The 23,398-nt window shown below is 40.9% G+C and overlaps 1 protein-coding gene across 4 annotated transcripts in view; it reads right to left on the bottom strand.

Annotated features, from left to right (window-relative positions):
* Positions 1-23,398, bottom strand: part of RFX4 (regulatory factor X4) — a 177,663-nt gene that overhangs the window by 86,151 nt on the left and 68,114 nt on the right. The window lies entirely within an intron of this gene.

Raw genomic sequence — 23,398 nt, 5'->3', positions numbered from 1 at the left:
CTGAGCCTCTCCCACTTGCCCTGTAGCCCTTCCCATGCAGCTTTAGCTGCCTCCTTTCTCTGTTTTCCTAGTGAATTGGGAAACAGTGGGAAACAGTGGTTAGGCACAAAGGCTTTGGAGTCGGGTTCTCCCGGGTTCCAGTCCTGGCTCAGGCACTGTGCTAACCACTTTACATGTATTATTTCAGTTGATCATCATAACAATCCAGTGCCAGGTTCCACTATTTCCCTATTTATAGATGAGTAAACTGAGGCTTAGAGAGGCTAAGCAACCTGCACAAAGCCACACAGCTCAGATGCAGATCTGCGATTTGAATGCATCCAGTCTGACTTAACACTCTACCACCACAATGCTATGGCTTCTGGATGAATGAAAGTGTCCCCAAGCCTCTCATTCCTTCCTTTAACAGCAACCCTTATTTCTTTTATGTCATATTCCTGCATTTACACATTACGTGTGTTTGAGGAATGAAATGATTTCTCGTTCTTATCAACTCTTCGGTGAAGATTTCTATTCTCCTCACTCTGGCCCTCTTGGAAATGTTCTGGTGGCCACAGTTATAAAAGGATCTGAGGGCTCTGCACCTAATAGGCTACGGAAGGTGGGAAGCAGCTGAGGGGATGGTAACATTAGCTGGCAGCCCCGTGTCTCCTCTTGAATGAAATTTACCCGCATCCGCTCAAGTGGCAATCTGGCAGTGAAACACTATTGCTTAATAAAATGCTAAGCAAAAATCATTCTGTTTGTACAATGTAGGTCCCCAAGTAGGTTTACTGAAGGAATGATCCAGATCATTATCTGTCTGCCTAGAGGCCTCTGGAAATTCTCTATGTCCACCTGACTTAGCAGAGGTTCCTTTGATTGAAACTCAGACACCACTCTTTGCTTCCATCTTTTCTCTCTAAATTTCCTTACATGAACTCGAGGTTCTGTCCAAGTCAGACTACTTGGTGTTGCACTATTTCCTGAATGCTTCCAGGCCCATACCTCTGCACCTTCTACCCTCAGCTCTCTCTCCCTTCTCACCACCTGTGCCCTCAGAGCCCATCCAGCCACTCAGTCTGCACTCCGCTGCTCTGTGAGCCTTTCCCCATTACCTGACCACACCAGAACTCACCCTTCCCCAAACCAGAAGCTAGAGTATGTGCCACTTCCAATCTGTGACCAAGTTCTACCCCCGTCTTCATATCCTGATTCTACCGATATCCTCCCATCTCCACTTATCCCAGGACCATGGTCTTGCACCTGGATTGCTTCAATGGTCTCATTGGCCCTGCTTCCTGTCATGCCCCATCACGACCACTTCTCCATGAAGCCTCTAAACAAAACCCACACCCCCCAGGTCCTGCCTGATTGGCCCTGCCTTTGTTCCAGCTTAGCTATCCCACTCCTCTCCCAATTCCTATGTTCTGGCCATACGGAATGGAACTTCTTCCAAGTTTCATGAACACATTGTGTTCTGTCTTACTCTGGCCCTTCCCACAGGATGTTCTCATTGTCCAGAGCCCTCTCTTCACACTCTTTTTCTGCCTAATGTCTACTCATCCTCACATCTCAGCTTGTACCTTATTTCCTCCCAGAAACTTTCCCTGGGCCACTTGTTGGGTGACATAGTTAGGCGATCCATAGAATCTTTTTTTTAAAACTAAAGTTGACATATAAAATTGTTTATATTTATGGTATACAATATGATTTTTTTTAAGACAGAGTCTTGCTCTGTCACCCAGCTGGCATGCAGTAGTGCGATCTTGGCTCACTGCAACCTCTGCCCGTGGTTTCAAGCAATTCCCCTGTCTCAGCCTCCTGAGTAGCTGGGACTACAGGTGCCCACCACCATGCCTGGCTAATTTTTTGTATTTTAGTAGAGACAGGGTTTCACCATGTTGACCAGGATGGTCTCAATCTCCTGACCTTGTAAACCGGCCACCTTGGCCTCCCAAAGTGCTGGGATTACAGGTGTGAGCCACCGTGCTGGCAATATGATGTTTTGAAATATGTATACATTGTGGAATGGCTAAATTGAGTTAATTAACATATGTATTACCTCCCAACTTGTTATTTTTTTTATAGTGAGAACACTTAAAATGTACCCTATTAGCAATTTCCTTTTCTGCTTGTTTTTTTTTTTTCTTTTTGAGATGGAGTCTCACTCTGTCTCCCAGGATGGAGTGCAGTAGCATGACCTCAGCTCACTGCAACCTCCGTCTCCTGGGTTCAAGTGATTCTTGTGCCTCAGCCTCCCTAGTAGCTGAGATTACAGGCATGTACCACCAGGCCCAGCTAATTTTTGGATTTTTAGTAGAGATCGGGTTTTGCCAGTTGGCCAGAGCAAGTTCAAGCTCCTGGCCTCAAGTGATCCACCCACCTCTGCCTTCCAAAGTGCTGGGATTACAGGCCTGAGCTATTGTGCCTGGCCAGCAATTTTCAAGAATACATTGTCATTAACTATAGTTACCAAGCTCTTGAACTTATTCTTCCTAATTGAAAGTTTGCATTCTTTGACCAAATTTCTCCAACTCCCCCACCCCATAGAATTTTTATAAATAATCAATGTTGTACTTAGCTTTATAAAGTCCTTACCTAGGCTTTTAAGACTCCACACAAACTGCATCTCCAGCCTCATTTTCCCCATGTTCAACAAGCTGCAGTCTCAGTAACCATAATAGGTTGGTTAATGGTCCAAAGCTTGGATTCATTCACCAACAAATATCCGCTAGCTCCTGCTATAGGCTGGACATTTTGCTAGGCACTGAGGAACACGCTGAGCAAAACAGAAACTGCCTCTGTTCAAGAAGCTTACATTCTAGTGTGAGAAGACCAAAAATAAATGAAAAAGTCAATGTATCTTCGATCAGGTAAGTGCTCCAGAGAGTAAAGAACATGGAGGTGGGAGCGGGTGCCGTGGCTCACGCTGTAATCCCAGCACTTTAGGAGACCTAGGTGGGCAGATCACCTGAGGTCAGGAGTTTGAGACCAGCCTGGGCAACATGGTGAAACCCCCAACTCTACTAAAAATTCAAAAATTAGCTGGGCATGGCAGCGCATGCCTGTAATCCCAGCTACTCAGGAGGCTGAGGCAGGAGAATTGCTTGAAACCAGGAGGCAGAGGTTGCAGTGAGCTGAGATCATGCCACTGCACTCCAGCCTGTGTTACAGAGCAAGACTGTGTCTTAGAAAAAAAAAAAAATGTAGGTGTTTGTTAGTGTTATTTTGTTTAGGGCAATTAGGACTCAATGATCACGTGGCATCTGGGTGGTGACCTAAAGGAAGTGAGAGAATAAACTTTGTGGATATCTAGGGGAAGGAAATTGCAAGAAGGAATAGTCCATGGGAAAGCCCTGGTGTGGGAGCTTGTCTTACGTGCTTCAGAAAGAATGAGGAGGCCCATGTGGCTGGAGCAGAGCGAGTAACCGAGAGAGAGCGGTAGGAGGAGACGTCGGGAGGCTGGAGGGGTTCACAGGGCCTTGCAGGCCTTTGTAAGTGTGTCCGCTTTTACCCTTAGTGAGATGGGAAGATTTCCAAGGGCTTTAAGGAGGGGAGTGGGGAACAAGATCTGACTTACCATGCAAAAGGGTCACCCTGGCTTCTGTGTGGAGAATTGACTTAGGGACAAGCATGGAAGCAGGGAAACCAGTTGGAAGGCTACTGCAGTAGTCCAGGTGGGAGAGAAGGTGGCTCAGTGCATTAATTCATTGATTCAATGAATGAAAGAAAGAACGAACGAATCATCCCTCTTTGATAGGCCATTGAAGTTGTCTCCAGCATTGTGTTAATGCAAATAATGCTATAAGCAATATCTATGGGTGTCACGATTTTTGTTTTTTATTTTTGATACTTTGTTTTGGAATTTCCACCTCATTCCTTTCTCAAAGGTAGAGCTGCTTTATCCAAGGGGAGACACATTTCAATGTTTTTAAAACACACGTTTATAAAGTATAGGAGAGCATTAACACTTTATAAAAATGTGCTAAATTGAAAAGCCAAAAAAGACCTTTTGCTCTTTCTTCCATATGAGCAACAGGTTCTTCATCTATGAAGTGGAGATCATAACACTTGTTCAGCTTGTCGCACAGGTTCGTAGCAGGATCAGAGAGACTAGAGACTCGGTACCCAGGCTTGCCTCCTGGTACTTCACCAGCCAGAAGTGGAACAAGAGTGGAAGGCAAAGAGCTCAACCTCAACAGGCTTTCACAGCCAGCTGGCTGGAGGGGAGCGAGGAGTGACCAGCTGCCAGGGAGGGGCCGGAGCAGGGGGTCCCTACCCATTAACACTTCCCCCTGCCTCTCTAGTGACTCTTCCTCTTGTTACCATTATTTTCTAGCCCTTTCTCTTCACTGACGGAGTTAGCCCTCCAGACTTCCATCCTTTTGTGGATTTGCAGATGCTCCTCATTCAATCTAATGTTTGGAGTTTTGTGGTATATTACGCTTTCCCAAGGAACGTGTTAGCGTGGTTGGAATATTTGATTCTGTTTGTGAAAATTCTTTTACCTCAAAGTATCTGATGGCCAAACCCTCTCCTCCTCCTCCAAAGAGAGAAAAAGGCAATCTCAAGTAAAGAAATCGGAGGAAAGGGGGTTTGTTGTGAGTAGGGGATGGGGGATGGGTAGAAGTGCTGTTGTATCACATCACATTCTGCCCAAATGCAGGTCAAGACTTTTCCCACTCTGAGCAAAGAAAGGGCTGTTGCAGATAGCACCTCCTCCTTGCAGCTGCAACAAAAACCTGTGGGAAGGGGGTTTGGCTTTTTTTTTTTAAGTGTTTCTTATGGGCTGCAAATTACAAATTATTCTCCTCTCCTTTCACTAAATAATCAACTGGTCCCTGAATCTGAAAGCCCAGCGCAATTTAGTTTGAGTCTCAAAATGCAGGGTTGGTTCAGCCCCGCTCAGGCTGCTCAGCTTTTAATTTCTGGAGCAAGACTCAGCAAACAGTAAAACACTTTTGTGGAGCTGTGAAAGTTGAGCTTCACTGTTTGATAAATGAGCAGACAGGCAGGCAGCCCCTCTTTCTTTTTTTGTATGGATTCAATGAAGCCTGCCTAAAGAACGCCACATGCTGTTCTAGCTACTGATCTAACATTCCGCAACATCCCAGCCTTCCAAATTCCCTTTAATTACTCATGAATCCCACCCTTCTCTCTTTCAGCCTGGGCAGACAGAGCTGGGGGCTCCACAGGGATGGGGGTGGGAAGCAGAGAAGCTCTGGAGAACTACTGTCTCTGGAGCTGTTGGAATTCCTTTTTAGGTGGTGGTGGCCATGTCACTCATCTCCCCTGTCCATTCTCCGCCCCATACACCACACTTCAGTTGAAGGTAACCCAGCATGCAGGATACCCTTACATCATTTTGTGGGTACAATTTTTTTCAAGAAACATGAGTTTGAAGCAAGCATTTCTGAGATGACATAGTCAAACAATTGCCCTCCTAATTTAAGATGAGGAAGGGAAAGAGTGAAAAGGGGAACTGTCAGCCACTGAGCATCACTAAGCACCATCACTTAAATGAGGTGGTTTTATACTCGGTAATACATTTTGTCTTAGAAAACACCACTGGAGGCCAGGCGCAGTGGCTCAAGCTTGTAATCCCAGCACTTTGGGAGGCTGAGGCAGGTGGATTGTCTGAGCTCAGGAGTTTGAAACCAGCCTGGGCAACACAGTGAAATCCCTCTCTACTAAAATACAAAAAATTAGTCCAGTGTGGCAGCATGTACCTGTAGTCTCAGCTACTCGGGAGACTGGGGCAGGAGAATAGCTTGAACCTGGGAGGTGGAGGTTGTAGTGAGCCAAGATCATGCCACTGCACTCCATCCAGACTGGGCAACAGAGTGAGACTCCATTGGAGAGGGGAGAGGGGAGAGAGGAGAGGGAGAAAAGAAAAGAAAACAAGCAAACAACACTGGGGGAGAGTTTGATGATGTCACTTTACAAATGAGGAATGAGGAACTAGGATCTAAGGTGATTCAAGGCTGCCTCCATTCACAGTCTCTGGGCAGCAGAAGAAACAGGAATCTAATTCTCCTGCCTGTCATCTTCCTTACTGTGGCTAACACATGCCCACACACTCCAGAGCCAGCAAGGTGTCCCCTCATTGTGCATGATACCCCCTGCCCCATGGCCTCTGTTGGTGTTGCCTCAAGAGACACCCCCAGAGCTACCCAGGAAGGCCATTTAGTCTCATCACTCTACAGAATACAGCCTTCAGTTTTGACCTCAAATCATATGATCTTGATCAGCTTGATCTCCAAACTTAGTCATCAGGCTTTTGTTTCCAAAAATTCCACCCACCCTCAGCAGCTAAAGATTTGCCATCAACGAGAAGTGATCTAAAAGAAATTCTAATGCAACGGAATCAGTAGATATCCTTCCACACATTGAAGGCGATAAACTTGTATGTTGAATAGAGTCAAGTATGCTGAACATAGTTTAAAAATGAGAGGAGTTGTGTGTCTTATTTCAGGGGAATAATTTTAGGTGTGGGAAAATAAGGGCTTTTCAAGTAGCAAGAAATTAGAAATTTAATACAGTGACAAGTTCCTGTTTTATAACTATGTTTTGTGGAAATCTTGTGGTGTGTTTTTAAAAACACACATAAGAAAAATTCTTTGAGCAAGAGAGAGAAATGATTAGGGAAATAAGTTGGTTAAAGGGAGCTAATTGCCATCAATTTAACTCTGAAAACTGGATATTAACTTTATTTTGACAATAAACCTAGTCTATTTTTCAGAAAAGAAAAAATAATTAAAGCTGGTAGTATGAATGGGAACTATAAAACATCCTACCTTAATGCTTCCATCTTAAAATCAGTGTTTGCTGGGGTCATTTTACTATACTGATATAATTCTTACCTATCAACAATTTTTATGGCATTTCCTGGGTGCCAGGAAGTGGGGAATGAAAGGGTTAGAGAATGTTACAGATTCCACAGGAAATTCCCTAAGAGAAATTGCAAATTTTCTACAAGAAATTCATACTGAGTGCAATGAGACAGAAGTAGAATTTCGAATCATACATATGGGTTCCTTGAAAAGCCCCAGGGCTGGAAGGGTAACAGTGAATCTGTTGCCCCTTGAGGGGTACCACGGATGGCAATAACAAGAATTCCAAAAATCCGTATGTGAACCCCTCATTGTCCTCAGGGTGACTGGATAACGTGTCACATGTGCATGAGAGAAGGCAGTCATCACACATTGATTTAGCTAGAATGAGGTGAGTTACATAAGATACAGGTGAAGTCAAAAATGGAATAACTCTGAAGATGATAATAAGAGAGGGCGAGGGTGGTGATGGCAGCATGTGTGTGATGTAGGACATTTTTAGAACAATTGTTCTCAAAATTGTTCAGAAGAGCACCTAGAAGGGCTGGAACATTGTTATGTTAGTGATGATATATTAAAAACATGATGTGTTCAAGTCATGAAATATTGCTATAATAAACTGAAGTCATAACTAACAAGCATTAAGTGTTTACATTTATCAGGCTGTGTGCTAAGTAGCCCTTTTGTAGTCATTATCTCAACAATTCTCCGGGTGATTGATTGCTATCAATATTTCATTTTACGGATGAGGAAACTGAGGCCCAGGGCTGTTAGGAAATTATCTGAGCTCACACAGCTGCTAGGTGGTACAACTAGGATTCAAATTCAAATCCAAACAGTTGGCTGGGTGTGGTGGCTCATGCCTGTAATCCCGGCACTTTGGGATTGAGACTATTCTGGCCAAAATGGTGAAACCTCGTCTCTTCTAAAAATACTAAAATAAGCTGGGTGTGGTGGCACACACCTGTAGTCTCAGCTACTCAGGAGGCTAAGGCGGAAGAGTCACTTGAACCCGGGAGGCAGAGGTTACAGTGAGCTGAGATTGCGCCACTGCACTCCAGCCTGGCAACAGAGCAAGACTCCATCTCAGAAAAAAAAAAAAAAAAAAAAAAAAAAAAAAAAAAAACCGAAACCAATCAAAAAAAAAATCAAACAGTTTGACTTCAGAATTTTACATGGCACTACACTAAAAACAAACAAACAAGCAAAACTACCTAAAGAAACCTGGTGTGAAATCAGACATTCTAACATGGACACACCACAGCAGATTCATAAAAATTAAGAAAAATATATGCAAGAATTAGAAGTAGAAGGAAAGTCTATCTAGGTATGTATTTTTTTCTTTGATAACTGGAAAAAGGCCATCTTTGAAGGATCCTAAAGATGCCTCAAGAGTGTCCTCATCTTCTGCTTTGTCAGTTAAGCGGTGTGCCAGTGACCCCAGGTCAGGGTGGGAGGAGGGTGGGCAGACTGGTGGGACTAGAAGGGCCACCCTGTAAATGAGGGGGTGTCTGTCCTCCTCTCCAATGGAGGTAAGTGCAACTGATGAAACACAGGTCCCCAGAATACACTTCGTTTTTCTCCCCATTGCTCAAGGACGGTCAGCAAGGAAAAAGGAGACAAATCTTCAAGGGTGAACCACCGACAACCCAAACTGCCAATTGTCCATGTCCTCATTGGAAAACTGCAGGATATAAATAAATGCAATTCACATCAGCACATCTGTCACCCCAGCTTCCCTTTCTCCAGTCTCCCAACCTCTTACTGGTGTCTCTTCCCCACTCTCAGCCCCACCACTGGCTCTAGTTTGAGAGAGGGGGAGACCTGCCACTAAATGTAGGAACTAGGGAAAACCACTCAGTCCCTCCGGGTCTTCATTTCCTCATCTGGAAAGTGAAGGGATTGCATCAACTCATCTCTAAGTCTTCTTAACAGATTAAACTCACACCTACTGAAGTGTTAGTGAGTGATAAGTATTAATGAGTGAACTTACCCTGTTTTAGTTGCATTTTTACAGACTTAAATGAGTGGAATTGTGGAATTTAAGACACCATTAAGCCTGTATTTCAGAAGGTATATTTTCAAGGCCAAATGGCCTCTCCACATATTCAAATTACACTGTATCATAACTGTCTAGTGCCTATCCATAAGCCTGCCTTTTCCTGAAAAGTTCAGCAAATTGTTGGCCATGAATCATGTCACCCTCCACAGTCTTAAGTGATCACATTTTACCACCTGTGTTACTTCCCATGAGCTCATAAATTGAGAGAATAACATATACTCTTCCAGGTTCCTGAGTTCCATTTCATAGCTGTAGCATATACAAGGATGCATAGATATGTGAAATGTCCTTATGTGGATAAAATGGCTAGCTGCCTACTCCTTCCCCACTATACCCTAATTATTTCCCTTTTTTTTCCCTTTGTCCTTAGTCCAAGGTAAATAAATCCTAATTATTTATTTAAATTAAAAAAAAATTTAAGAGATGGGCTCTCACTGTGTTGCCCAGGCTGGATTTGAACTCGGGGGTGCAAGCAACCCTTCCACCTCAGCCTCCTGCCTGAGTAGCTGGGATGATAAGCCTGCACCAATTGCACCTGGCTCAAACCCTACTTTTTATTCCAGGATAGAGTGGACCACATATTCTTGCCTCCCTGATAGCCAAAGGCAGACAATGAGATGTAGGGGAAATCACTGGGCTGGGCTCTGGGAGAGTCTAAAGAGGGCTGACTGAATTGGGAGTTTTGACCTTTCTCCTCTTACCCATTTTTTTTCTACTTCTTTCCTGGAAGATAGTCTTTGGAGTCTAGCAATCATTTTAGACCATGATGTGATATAGAAACTGGAAGCCATCTGCTAGAAATGACAGAGCACAAAGACAGAAAGAACCTAGGTCTCTGATGCTCTTATGGAGCTGTCCCACTACAGCTGGGTTACCTTCCCCTAGACTTAGTTTATGTAAGAAAAGTAGGACCACTAATTTATTTAAGCCACTATTGAGGAATGGAGAGGGACATCTTTCACCACAGTCCCAATTTCTTTAATAACTCATAGACCTTCTGGTTTCTACCCAGGATCTACTTCACAGAGAATGCTCCAGTGTTTAGCTCCTTGGCATTGACCAGAGATCCAATATTGACAACATAAGCCCTGGAGTCAACTACCTCATCCTTAATTGGGAATAAAAACAGCATTTTGACTTCCAGTTTCTGGTTCTGCATATAAGAAGCTTTAAAGCCACCACTCCATACTAACGAGTAAAAAGCAAAGAATTTGAAAAATCAATAATTTGTCTTGGGTCCCTAAGAGAGGGGAGGACACAGAGCAAACTGCTGCCCCAAGACTGGAGAGACAGGCAAATACAGGGAGTCGTGGCTGCCTGGAGCAGAGACTCAGGAGTGGCAACTGCCTCAAGAGTCAATGCTGGGGTAGGAACACCTGAATTGTCATTGACAAGTTGTGAAGGCTTAATGCAGACAAGGCTAAAAGTTAAAAAAATTACCCCAGGGGGTCCCAATCATAGAGGAACCCACATAATATTGACAGATATACCTTTAGGAGCTTTAGCAGGTTTCCACAGTAAATATCAGAGAAAAGTCCTTCATGCTTCCGGCAGCGGGAAGAGAAAAAGGCACCATTTTGAAATACACCAAAGCACTCTGTTCTTCTTAACAAGGGCTGCTTTCAGGAGAAGCTAGTTACCCAGAGCCTAACCTGCTGGGGTATTATCAGAGCCTAACTGACTTGGGAGAAGGGAAATACCCAACCCCAGTCAGCTCTAGCTTTCCATGCGGAGAAGGGAAATACCCAACGCCAGTCCCCTCTAACCTTCCATGTGAAAGAAGGGAAATATCCAATTCTAGCCAACTTTAGCCATCCTGTGACATCTAAGAGGAGAAGAAAAAAAGGAGAAACACTTGTAAAGTTCACAGTCCAGAGGCATAGGATCACTAAAGGATTGAGACCTAATCACAGGACAATAGATTTCTTCACCTGCCCCTACAACACACCTTACCACCACATGACTCAAGGAGATTTACAGCAGTTCTGTTTTCACCTGATACATCATGTTCAGCCACCAAGAAAAAAATCACAAGGCATGCTAAACACAATTTAAAGAAACAGCAAGCATCAGAACCAGACGTGGCAAGGATGTTGGAATTATCAGACCAGGAATTTAAAACAACTTTGATCAATTTGCTAAGGGCTCTAATTGATAAAGTAGACAGCATGCAAGAACAGATGGGCCGTATGAGCAGAGATAGAAATCCTAAGAAAGAACCAAAAAGAAATGTCAGAGATCAAAAACAGTAACAGAAATGAAGAGTGACTTTGATGGATTTGTAGGTGACTAGACACAGCTGAAGCTTGCATATATCTCAACAGAAACTCCAAAAACTAAAAAGCTAAGAGAACAAAGACTGAAAAACAGAACAGAATATCCAAGGACTATGGGGCAACTACAAAAGATGTAAATACACATAATAAGAATATCAGAAGGAGAAAAAAGAGAGAAAAGAAGCAAAAAATATATGAAACAAAAATTATTGAGAATTTCCCCAAATTAATGTCAGACACCAAATCACAGATTCAGAAAGCTAAGAGAACACCAAGCAGGATAAATGTCAAATAAGAAACAACAAAAAACCAAACCATAGGAAAGTGACATCAAGGCATATCATTTTCAAACTATAGAAAATCAAAGATTAAAAAAAAATCCCAAAAAAAAGCCAGAGAGAAAAACAACCCACGTTACCTATACAGGACAAAGATAAGACCATCTTCTGATTTCTGCTTGGAAATCATGTAAACAAGAAGAGAGTGAAATGAAATATTTAAAGTACTGAGAGAAAAAACCTACCAACCCAGGTTTCTGTACACTGAGAAATTATCCTTCAAAACTGAAGTGTAGTAAAGACTTTCTCAGACAAATGAAAATTAAGGGAATTTGTTTTCAGTAAACCTGACTTGCAAGAAATGTTAAAAGAAATTCTTTAGGGAGAAGGAAATTGATATAGGTTAGAAACTCAGATCTACAGAAAGAAAGGAAGAGGACTGAAGAAGGAATAAGCAAAGTAAAATAAAAACATATTTTTCTTCTTTTTTAATTGATCTAACAGATGACACCTTATTCAAAATAATAATGGCAGCAAAATATTTGATGCGTATATTAATTAAAACATATACTGAAGTATGTGTGTATGTGAATATATATTTGTTTTTAATTGATCTAACAAACTCAACAGTTTATTTCAAAATAATAATAGCAACAAAATATTTGATTATGTATATGATCAGATACATAATTACATACATTTACACATGCTCATGTAGGCTTATGTAAAGTGAATGAATGTCAGCAAAAATACAGGAGAAAGGGAAGGGAAGAATTAGGGTAATTTTGTTATTTTTTTTTTACAGAGGGCAGCAAAGTTATGATTTTCTCATTATAAGGTGCTCACTCTTCTTGTGAAATGGTCTAGCATTATTTGAAAATGGTCTTGAATTAGTTGTAAATATATATTGCAAATTCTAGGACAGCCATTTAAAAGGTATTTTTATATTAAAGTATAACTGATATGCTAATAAAGGAGAAAAAATGGAATGATATGAAATGCTCAAATAAAACTGCAAAGGGCAGCAGAAGAGTGGAAGACAAAAACAGTAACAACAAGGGAAACAAATAGAAAACAGTAACAAATATGGTCAATGTTAATCTAATTTTATCAATAATCACTTTGAAGATCATGGTCTAAATGCATCAATTAAAAAACAAAGATTGCCTGAGCAAATCAAAAAACAAGACCCAACCATATGTTGTCTATAAGAAACCCATTTTAGATATAAAGACCCATATAGACTAAAAGTAAACTGATGGAGAAAAATATGCTATGAAAACACTAATCAAAAGAAACAGGAATAATTATATTAATTGCATATGGAGCATACTTCAAAGTAAAGACATTTATCAAGGATAAAGAAGGGGATTATATAATTATAAAGGTATCCAATCTTCAAGAAGACACAGTGGTTCTTAATATACATGTGCCTAACAACAGAGCATCAAACTACATGAGGCAAAAACTAATAGAACTGCAAGGAAAAATTGATGAATCTACTATCATAGCTGGAAACTTCAATACCCCTCTATCAGAAATGGAAATCAGTAAGGCAGAAGATCAGTAAGGACATGAATCAATTCAATATAATGACATTAATAGACTACTTCATCCAAAAACAGCAGAATATATATTCTTAAACTTAACATGGTACATTCATAAAGGTAGATCACATTCTGGGTCATAAAACACAAAAATTATATAATGTCTGCTCTCAGGCCACGATAGAATTAAGCTAGAATTCAATAATAGAAAGATAACTAGAAAATCCTCAAATATGTAGAAATAAAACAACAATTCTACATAACTCATGGAGCAAAGAAGAAATCTCAGAGAAATAAAAATATTTGAACCAAATGAAAATGAAAGCACACCATTAAAATTTGTGAGATGCAGTGAAAGCACTGAATAGAGGAAAATTTATCACACTGAATACATATATTGGAAAAGAAAAAAGATATAAAATCAATAATCAAAGTTTCCACCTTAGGAAACTAGAAAAAGAAGAGTGACTTTAATCTGAAGTAAGAAGAAGAAACCATAAGAATTAGAGCAGAAATCAATGAAATTGAAAACAGGAAATCAATAAAGAAAACCAATGAAACCAAAAGCTGATTCTTCGAAAAGAGTAATAAAATTGTTAAGCCTCTAGCAAGAATATCAAAGAAAAAAAGAGAGCAGACCCAAATTAGTAATATTAGAAATGAAAGAGGAGACACCACTACAGATCTTATGGACATTGTAAGGATAATAACGGAATACTATAAATAATTCTAGGCCCACAAATTTGATAATCCAGATGAAATAAACTAGTTTCTTGAAAGATTTGATTTGCCAAAACTTACGTGAGAAGAAACAGACAGAATAGGTCTATAGCTATTAAATATATTGAATCAATAATTAATAACCCCCAAAACAGAAAGCACTAGGTTCAGATGGGTGCACTGGTGAATCCTACCAAACATTTACAGAAGAAATTTTGTCAATTCTTTAAAATCTCTTTCAGAGGACAGAAGCAGAGGGACTATACTTCCTAACTCTTCTATGAGGTCAGCTGTTACCTAGTACCAAAACCAGAAAAAAGACATTAAAAATAAGTTACAGACGATTCTCCCATAAACACAGATGCCAAAATCCTTAACAGAATATTTGCAAATTGAATCAAATGATGTACAAAAGTAATAATACACCATAATCAAGTGGGATTTATCCCAGATATGCAAGGCTGGTTTGGCATTCAAAAATCACTTAATGTCACCTATGACATCAACAGGCTAAAAAAAAAAATATGATCATATTAATAGATGCCCAAAAAGCATTTGGCAAATTGCACCACCCACTCATAATTTGGAAACAAACAAACAAACAAAAATAAACCCTCTCTGCAAACTAGGAATAGAGGGTAACTTCTTCAATTTGATAAAGAATATCTACAAAAACCTACAGCTAACATTATACTTAATAGTAAGAAACTCAAAGTTTTCCCACTAAGATCAGGATCAAGGCAAGGATGTCCCCTTTCACCACTCCTTTTCAATATCATACTGCATTAGCCAATGCAATAAGACAAGAAAAGGAAACAAAATGTATGCACATTGAGAAGTCAGAAATAAAACTCTTTGTTCACAAATGACATAATTGTCCCAGTAGAAAATCCAAAAGATTCTACAAAAATAAAAAATAAAAAAATCCTCCTGGAACTATGCAAGATTGTAAGACACAAGGTTAATATATGGAAATCAATTACTTTCCTATATACCAGTAATACGCACATGGTATTTGATGTTGAAAACACAATACTATTTATGTTAGCAACCCCCCAAAATGACATACTTATGTAGAAATCTAACAAACTATGTATAGGACCTATACAAGGAAAACCACAAAATTCTGATGAATGAAATCAAAGAAGAAGTAAATAAAAATAGAGGTTCCATGTTCATGGATAGAAAGATGCAATATTACCAATATGTCAATTCTTCCCATCTTGATCAATAGATTCAATACAATCCCAATCAGAATCACAGCAAGTTATTTTGTGTCTCTCAATAAATTGATTCTAATGTTTCCATGGAAAGGCCAAAGACCCAGAATAGGGGGACCAATACTGAAGAAGAACAAAAATTGAGTACTGATTCTACCCATCTTCAAGACATGCAACAAAGCTACAGTAATCAAGACAGTATGGTATTGGCAAAATAATAGACAAATAGAACAAAACAGAATAGAGAGCCCAGAAATAGACTCACATAAATAGAGTCAACTGATCTTTGACAAAGAGCAAAGGCAATAAATGAAGCAAAGATAATCTTTTAAACAAAATGGTGCTGGAACAACTGAACATACACATCCAAAAAAAAAACCCCAAGAATCTAGTTACAGAGCTTATACCCATTCCAAAAATCAATTCAAAATGGATCACAGATGTAAATAAAACACAAAAACTATAAAACACCTAGAAGACAACATAGAATAAAACTTAGATGACCTTGGGTATGATGATGACTTTTTAGATACAACATCAAAGGCACAATTCATGAAAAAGATAATACATAAGCTGGACTTCATTAAAATTAAAAACTTATGTTCTGTGAAAGACAATGTCAAGAGAATGAGAAGATAAACCACAGGCTGGGAGAAAATATTTGCAAAAGACACATCTAATAAAGGACTATTGCCCAAAAGATACAAAGAACTCTTTAAAAACTCAACAATAAGAAAACAAACCACCCAATTAAAAGATGGACCAAAGACCTCAACAAATACCTCACCAAAGAGATATACAGATGGTAAATAAGCATAGGAAAAGATGCTCCATATCATATGACTTCAGGGAAATGCAAATTAAAACAACGATGACATACCACCACATACCTATTAGAATGGCCAAAACCTGGAACACTGACAACACCAAATGCTGGTGAGGATGTAGAATAACAGGAACTCTCATTTATTGCTGTGGGAATGCAAAATGGTACAGCCACTTTGGAAGACAGTCTGGCAGTTTCTTACAAAACTAAGCAAACTCTTACCATACAATCTAGCAATTACACTCCTTGGTATTTACCCAAAGGAGTTGAAAACTTATATCCACACAAAAACCTGCACATGCATATTTATAGCAGCCGTATTCATAATTGCCAAAATGGGAAGCAACCAAAATAGCCTTCAGTAAATAAGCCATGGTACATCCAGACAACGAAATATTATTCAGTCCTAAAAATAAATGTGTTATCAAGCCATAAAAGACATGGAGGAAACCTAAATGCATATTATGAATGGAAAGAGGCAAATCTGAAAAGGGCACATAGTGTATGATTCCAACTAAATGAAATTCTGGAGAAGGCAAAACTGGAGACAGTAAAAAGATCAGTAGTTACCAGGGGTTAGGGGACAGGGAGAGAGGACTAGGCAGAGAAAAGGAGATTTTTAGGGAGGTGAAAATATGCTGCATGATGCCATAACAATGAGTACATGTCATTATACATTTGTCCATACTCCTAGAATGGGAGTGAATTCACCAATGTGAGTGAAGTCACCAAGAGTGAATTCTAATGTAAACTATGGACTTTGGGTGATGATGTGTCAATGTAGGTTCATCAGTTGTAACAAATGTACTACTCTGGCGAAGGACGTTGATAATGGGGGAGGCTATGCAAGTGTGGGAACAGGGGTATATGGGAAACCTCTGTACTTATTCTTTACTGTTAACCTAAAATTTCTCTTTTAAAAAGTTTTAAACAAACAAATAAAAAACCCAAATCACAGCATTTCATTCACAGGGTATGCAAGGATTAAATGAGATAATCTATGAAAAGTGTTTTCCCAGGAGCTGGCACAGAGTCAGTGTTACCTATTTTATGATTTGTAGTTGAAAAGTGTTTTGGGCCAATATGTTAAGGATCCTCATATGCTTGTAGACTAATTTCCCCATTTGATAGATGGAGGAGGTAAGTTTCAGAGAGGGAAAAGGATCTGCCCATCATCACATAGCAAGTAAGGGTGATAGATCCTCAAGTTCAGGGCTCAAAACCTGACATTATTGGAAATTCTTTAGTTACAGCACATGGTGGACCCTCAATAAATGTTAGTTAAAGAAGACATTCTTTCATTTTGTGGCCTCTACTATAGCTGTCCTCAACCTTTTTGGCACCAGGGACTGGTTTCATGGAAGACAACTTTCCCATGGACAGGTTGGGTGAATGGTTTCAGGATGAAACTGTTCCACCTCAGATCATCAGGCATTAGATTTTCATAAGGAGCGTGCAACCTAGATCCCTCACAAGCACAGTTCACCATAGGGTTCTCACTTCTACGAGAATCTAATGCAACTGCTGATCTGACAGGAGGCAGAACTCAGGAGGTAATGCTCACTCACTCACCCACCCACCCACCTCCTGCTGTGTGGCCCAGTTCCTAACATACGATGGACCGCTACCAGTCCAAAGACCAGGGGTTGAGGACCTCTGCTCTACTGAAATGCATCTTACAAATGCTTGGAAAGCAACCTATTTGTAGGTTAGAGATGTTCTCTTTGCTCAAAAATCTGAGGTTCAGTTGTTCTTTCTGAAAAGGCTTAGCTTCTTGGCCAAATGCGGTGGTGCTCCATCTTTGTGTGGGTAGAGTTTTCATTTTAGAGTTTCTGAAAGACCAACAGTCAAGCAGGAGAAGGAGGCTTCTGATGAAATTAAAACACCCACTTCAGTTTCCATGGATCTACCAGGGTTGTGGCTGAGGGAGGGGGATGCTCAGTGCCTGAAGCTTTTCAATGACCAGCCTGGTTCTCAGGCTGCCCCTCACCCCCACAAGGAGGAAGCATCCCTCCAATCCTGTGTCCCTCCAATCTTGCATTCATACTCAGGAGGTGCATTTGCCATCTCATTTTGCAGTCACTCATGTGCATATGTCTCTTCTGCAGGGTCATCCCCTTGAAGGCAGACTTCACTCTGTATCCCATCTCCCAACACAGGGCTTGGCCCACATAGACATGAGATAAATGAATATCAGATAAATGGATGAACCCAGGTGCTGAGAGAGGTAGTGCCCAGTACCCTAGAGTTCATAGTACCCAGAACACCTCAGCTGCAAAGATTTGGGAAAGCATTTCTCAACTGCAGTGATCAGCACACTTGACCCCTGAGATACAGAGAGGTGAGACTTCTGTCCCAAATTCCATCACCTAGGAGGTCACCAGATGACTACTGATGACTACACCATCATAAGGACAAGAGTGTGCACAAAACCTGCCTCCACACATACCTAGCCTAGCCCTGCAATAACTCATCCTGTGTAAATGAGGTGGCTAAGGGCATGGGCTCTGGGGCCATATTTCCCCAGTTCACATCCTGAGTCCACCAGTTATTGGCTGTGTGAACTTGGCAAATCACCAAACTTCTCTGGGACTCAGTTTACCATCCATGTAATACAGACAATAGTAACAGTATCTACCTCATAGAGTTATTTAGAGAACTAGACATGGTCGATACATGTTAAGTGCTTAGAACAGTACCACGTATTCAGAAAGCCCTACATAAATGTTTGCTATTTAATTGTATGAAAACTGAATGCTGCATTCTAAGTTAGACAGAGCTAGATACTTCTACCATCTATTAAAAAATTGCCTATTGATAAGCTTGGACAATGTCATATGTATGCCAATTCTGATCCATATTACCATATGTTTGTTTCAATTTATAGTTCTGTTGTTCTCTAAAAATTTACTTCACTATTTCCCTGGAGAGCTAGAGTTATATTCCAGAAGATTTTTTTTTCTCAGTCTAACACATCTAAAGGGACCAGGAGCAGGAGGGAAAGGTCAGGGAAGAGGAGAAGATCAGATCACACTCTTCCCTTCCCCACTATGGGTCCCCAAGCCACAGATAGGCAGATCCAAGCTGGGCTAGGGAGGAGTTTTGAAGTGGATGTGAGACTGCAGTTTTAAATTCAAGAACTGGACTGGACTGGACTTTTAACATCTAAAAGAGAGTTTTAATTATTGAGAAAATATTTGTTCTTATAATCAATAACCCAAAAGCTATTAAATCTGCCATGCAACCATCGGGGTCAGGGAAGGAAGTGGGCCATAGACAAACTTAGAACAAACTAAAGCTATTTTTCGTTTATGTTTCATTGTGTTCAGCCTGTTCTATCTGTCAATTCTGCTTTTCTGGGGCTCCTCTTGGTATCTCTAAGAATCAGGGTGTAGGCTGGGTGTGGTGGCTCATGCCTATAATCCCAGCACTTTGGGAGGCCAAGGCGGATTACAAGGTTAGGAGATCGAGACCATCCTGGTCAACATGGTGAAACCTCATTTCTACTAAAAAAACATAAATACAAAAACATGGTGGCACACGCCGGTAGTCCCAGCTACTCAGGAGGCTGAGGCAGGGGAATCGCTTGAACCCAAAAGGCAGAGGTTGCAGTGAGCCAAGATTGCATCACTGCACTCCAGCCTGGTGACAGAGCAAGACTCCGTTCAAAAAAAAAAAAAAAAAAAAAGAATCAGGGTGTAAAACTTGCTGTGCAGTGAGTTAGGCAGATGCCTCCAACAAAGTAAGAGAGCTACATAGTGACTACTCGGTTACTGGTGGGGTCAAAGCAGCCTGTAAGTGGAGGTTGTAGGAGGTTGGCTGGAGAACACATCTCTCAGCTAATACAAACAGAGACCCACAGAGACTCCCCCAAAACCTATGACAGGATCCCTGACCCCAGCATTTTGGTGGCAGTCATAGCAGAAGGCACTGATAGCTAGGAGAAGCCCCCAGTGAGCACCAGTTGGTCAAATGACTCTTGTTGCCTTTCCTCCTTTACTGTCTCCCACCCCCAACCCTGGAGGAGCCAGAAAGGGAAGGAGAAAAAGCTGACCCTACTCCTCTTTCCCAGAGCAAATTCTGAGCCACAGGGAGGAAGAAGCTCTGGCTTAGATGTGAGAATGAAGTTTTAAATTGGACTGAATTGCACTTTTTAATAGCTGAGAATGAGCTGTAATTATTAAACCAAGACCAATGTGATGGGTGAACATGACCAGATGCTGTGGGATTTCCCTCTGAAGACATTGTCATCAGAACAGGAAGAGTTGGACAGAAATCTTTGTAGGCGATTCTTCAAAGTAAGTAAAGATACAGCTAGCTTCCATTTGTACCTCAATGAGTTCATTCCTGCTCAGTAAATGGGCTAATGGAAAATGGATACAACACCAGTTTCATAGGGCTATTATCATGAGGGTTAAATGAGTTCACATATGTAAAAATGATTCACATGGTCCCTGACAAATAATGTAAATATACATTATACAACACTTAACAAATATCTGAGGGCTTATTCCATGCCAGGCATTGTTCTGCCTGTAGGGGATGCGTAGTGAACAAAAAAGTCCTCATAGAGCTTTCATTCTAGAGGGGACAGATAAAACAAAATCATTATGTATATATAATGCTTTTCTATACTCACATGGTAGGTGTTTATATATATATATATATTTACATATACATATATATGTATATAAATATATGTATATTTGGCAAGCCTAGAATAGCAGTAGTGAAAAATAGCTATATATATATATATATATATATATATATATATATATAGAGAGAGAGAGAGAGAGAGAGAGAGAACTATAACGTATAAATGTATCTATTTCAAGTCATGATAAATGCGATAAAGAAGAATAAAGCATGGTAAAGAAATATGGGAGGTGGGGACCGGGCGTAGTGGCTCATGCCTGTAATCCAAGCACTTTGGAGGCCAAGGCGGGCTGATCGCCTGAGGCTGGGAGTTCAAGAAATATGGGAGGTGAGATGGAATGGGACCATCATTTAGATAATGATGATTTATTTATTTGTTGGGTAGATACTTTACAGTTTCAAAAAACATCCTCATAAGCACTGTCTCATTTTATCCCTAGTTTTGTGAGAGATTATTCCTGTCTAAAGATAAGGAAATGTGAGCTCAGAAAAGTTCAGTGACTCCAAGTCAGGTGACCTTTCATTACCCTTAACAACGAAAGCAGGCACAAGACCATTTCAACTGAAAGCTTTCACATTCTCTACACTGCCTAAATTAATTCCGGGACCCAAAGTCAATACAGCATTACTGGAAGCCAGTGCTTATGGGGCTTGGCCACAGACTTGGAAAGAGGATTTACATTTCAGATCTTACTTGCAGCGAAGCAATGGCTGCCATCCGCTTTATGAAGAACAGTATCCCAACCAAGTCACCCTGGGGCACAGCTTCAGCGTTGATGTCTGTTTTGCCTCAGCCTACTTGCAAGCTAGGTAGAGATTACTACTGATATATTTGCTCTCTAAGAGTAAGCTGAAATATTAAACCTTGCCTGTTCTAAGTTGAAAGTTCACCAATGAATCATAAGTTTGGATGAATCTGCTCAAAGGAAGACTGTCCATGATTTCACCTCAAAGTTTCACAGAACAACTAGTCTTTTTCTCTCAAGGAGAGGGCAGCTGCAGCTTGCTGGAGTCCTCAGGAAAGGCAAATGTGTCTGGGATTTCAATCCAGCAAGCTCAGTGTAGAAACCCTTAGCAGGCAGCTCCTGTCCTCTGTGGCTGGAAGGACAGCCCCAATTCCCAGTCCATTTGAAATTGATGGCAAGGCAGCTGCACAGAGCATTTGCATTTGTGCTTTTAATGCCATTAGAGTATTTCCTTGTTTTCAGGCTGAAGATAAGACGGAGTTTGGATGTTTTTTAAAATGACTATTTTGGAAGTAGCTGGCACTGTAATTCTTAGGGAGGAAATGTATTGTTTGGAAAAATATTTTGAAAAGCCATTTAGGGTGAGTGAGATAACCTCTACGGGCATAGTTGTCAGCAGAAACCAAAGATCGAAGAAGAGATGACATTTAGCGAGGGAGGGGTGTCTCAAGGAGGAGGAAGAGAGAATGAGAAGGGAGATGGAAGTAGAGAAAAGGGAGATAGCAGGGCGGAGAAGGGCTGGGACTGGTTATAGTAGCAGCAGGGGCAGGGCCAGTAAGCCCCCACTGTGGTGAAGAGGCTGAAGAGCATTTTGAAGTGGGGGATGTGATGTCTGTTCAGTGAGATCCTGTTTGGGATGTAAACAAATTTCTCTCCTACAAATTTCACTCTACTAGGATCACAGAGGCTTCCTGCAGGCTGTCTTGCGAAAAGCAAAGCGGGTGCTCAGTTTCCTCCTTGACTCACTGTGGTATAGCACAGGACTGTCTGATAGAACTTTCTGTGATACTGGGAACATTCCATTCTGCACTGCCCAATATTGTAGCTTCTAGTCATATGTGGCTCTTGAGTATTTGAAATGTGGTTAATGCAACTGCTAATGAACTGAAGTTTTTATTTTGTTTAACTTTAAGTTAAACAGCCACGTATGGCTCATGACTAGAAGGAAGAGTCCCTAGTCAAAGTGACCCTGAGAATGCAAATGCCTTGAGGGCTGCTAAAGTCTTGGAGCAGGCTTGAGACTTAAAATGAGAATGAGACTGGGGTGCTGAGGTGAAGGCATGAGTGTAAACCGATTTTACCTAGATCAGGAGGTCAAGAAAACCACAAGCTAATAGGTTTACAAAAGTATTTGAGAAAGAGAGAATAGAGGTCTCTTACGCAGGCAAACTGAAGTTTCTAAAAGTGGTGAGGGTTTTTGTTTGTTTTGCAGAATATAAGCTAACAAATGTCTATTTGTATCTATGCACAGACATCTCATGCAGAATTCATAACAGCAACAGTTATAATAGCACATGGTAGGTGCTTAATATATGTCTGAGTTACTGGATGACTGAGTAAACAGTACCTTCCATCATCCACTGACATCATCTCAGTTGAATCTGGCAACATCTCCCTGAGGAAGCTGGGGCAGCTGAGGCTCAGAGAGGTTAGATAGGTAAGTCCAGGAAAGTCGGGATTCTTGGTCTTTTGGTTCACCCAACCTGTCCCCCAACCTGTATGTAAGAGGCTTCATCTGGGCTCTCCACTGTGGCCTCTGTGAGTGGGTTTGTAGATGACACCACAAACACCTGGCCAAGCTCATAGCATACACAGCCACAGTGTGTGCCCTCCCTTTTCCCACCTGCTGGGGGGCACCTCCATAGCAGACTCATACAGAGATCCTTTCTGGGTCCCCATTGCCACTACTTAACACAGGGCCTCCGACATAGCCAGTCTCTATCAATACTGAGGGACTGAAGAAATGAACGAATGAAATAGCCAAAGGTTGTTTCTCCACTGACTTTTTAAAAACATCCCTTTCACTTTGGAGAAATCGTGTTAACACAGCACAAAAACGCTTTACCCTCCCAAAGTCACCACAGAGCATCCTCCCATTTCTAGAATGCAGCCATTTCTCAGCCACTCAATTTTTGGGCTCTCCAGGGTGGTTGGCTCAGGCCTAACACTGCTCTTTGTTTTTTCCTACAGATGATTTATCTGTTGGGGATCTGAAAAAGGGAATTCCTGAAACTCATACACTGACCTCTTTC

The sequence above is a fragment of the Cebus imitator genome, unplaced genomic scaffold, assembly GCF_001604975.1.
Source record: "Cebus imitator isolate Cc_AM_T3 unplaced genomic scaffold, Cebus_imitator-1.0 Scaffold8, whole genome shotgun sequence".
Classification (NCBI taxonomy): Eukaryota; Metazoa; Chordata; class Mammalia; order Primates; family Cebidae; genus Cebus; species Cebus imitator.
This window is presented reverse-complemented; position numbering and strand designations above follow the sequence as displayed.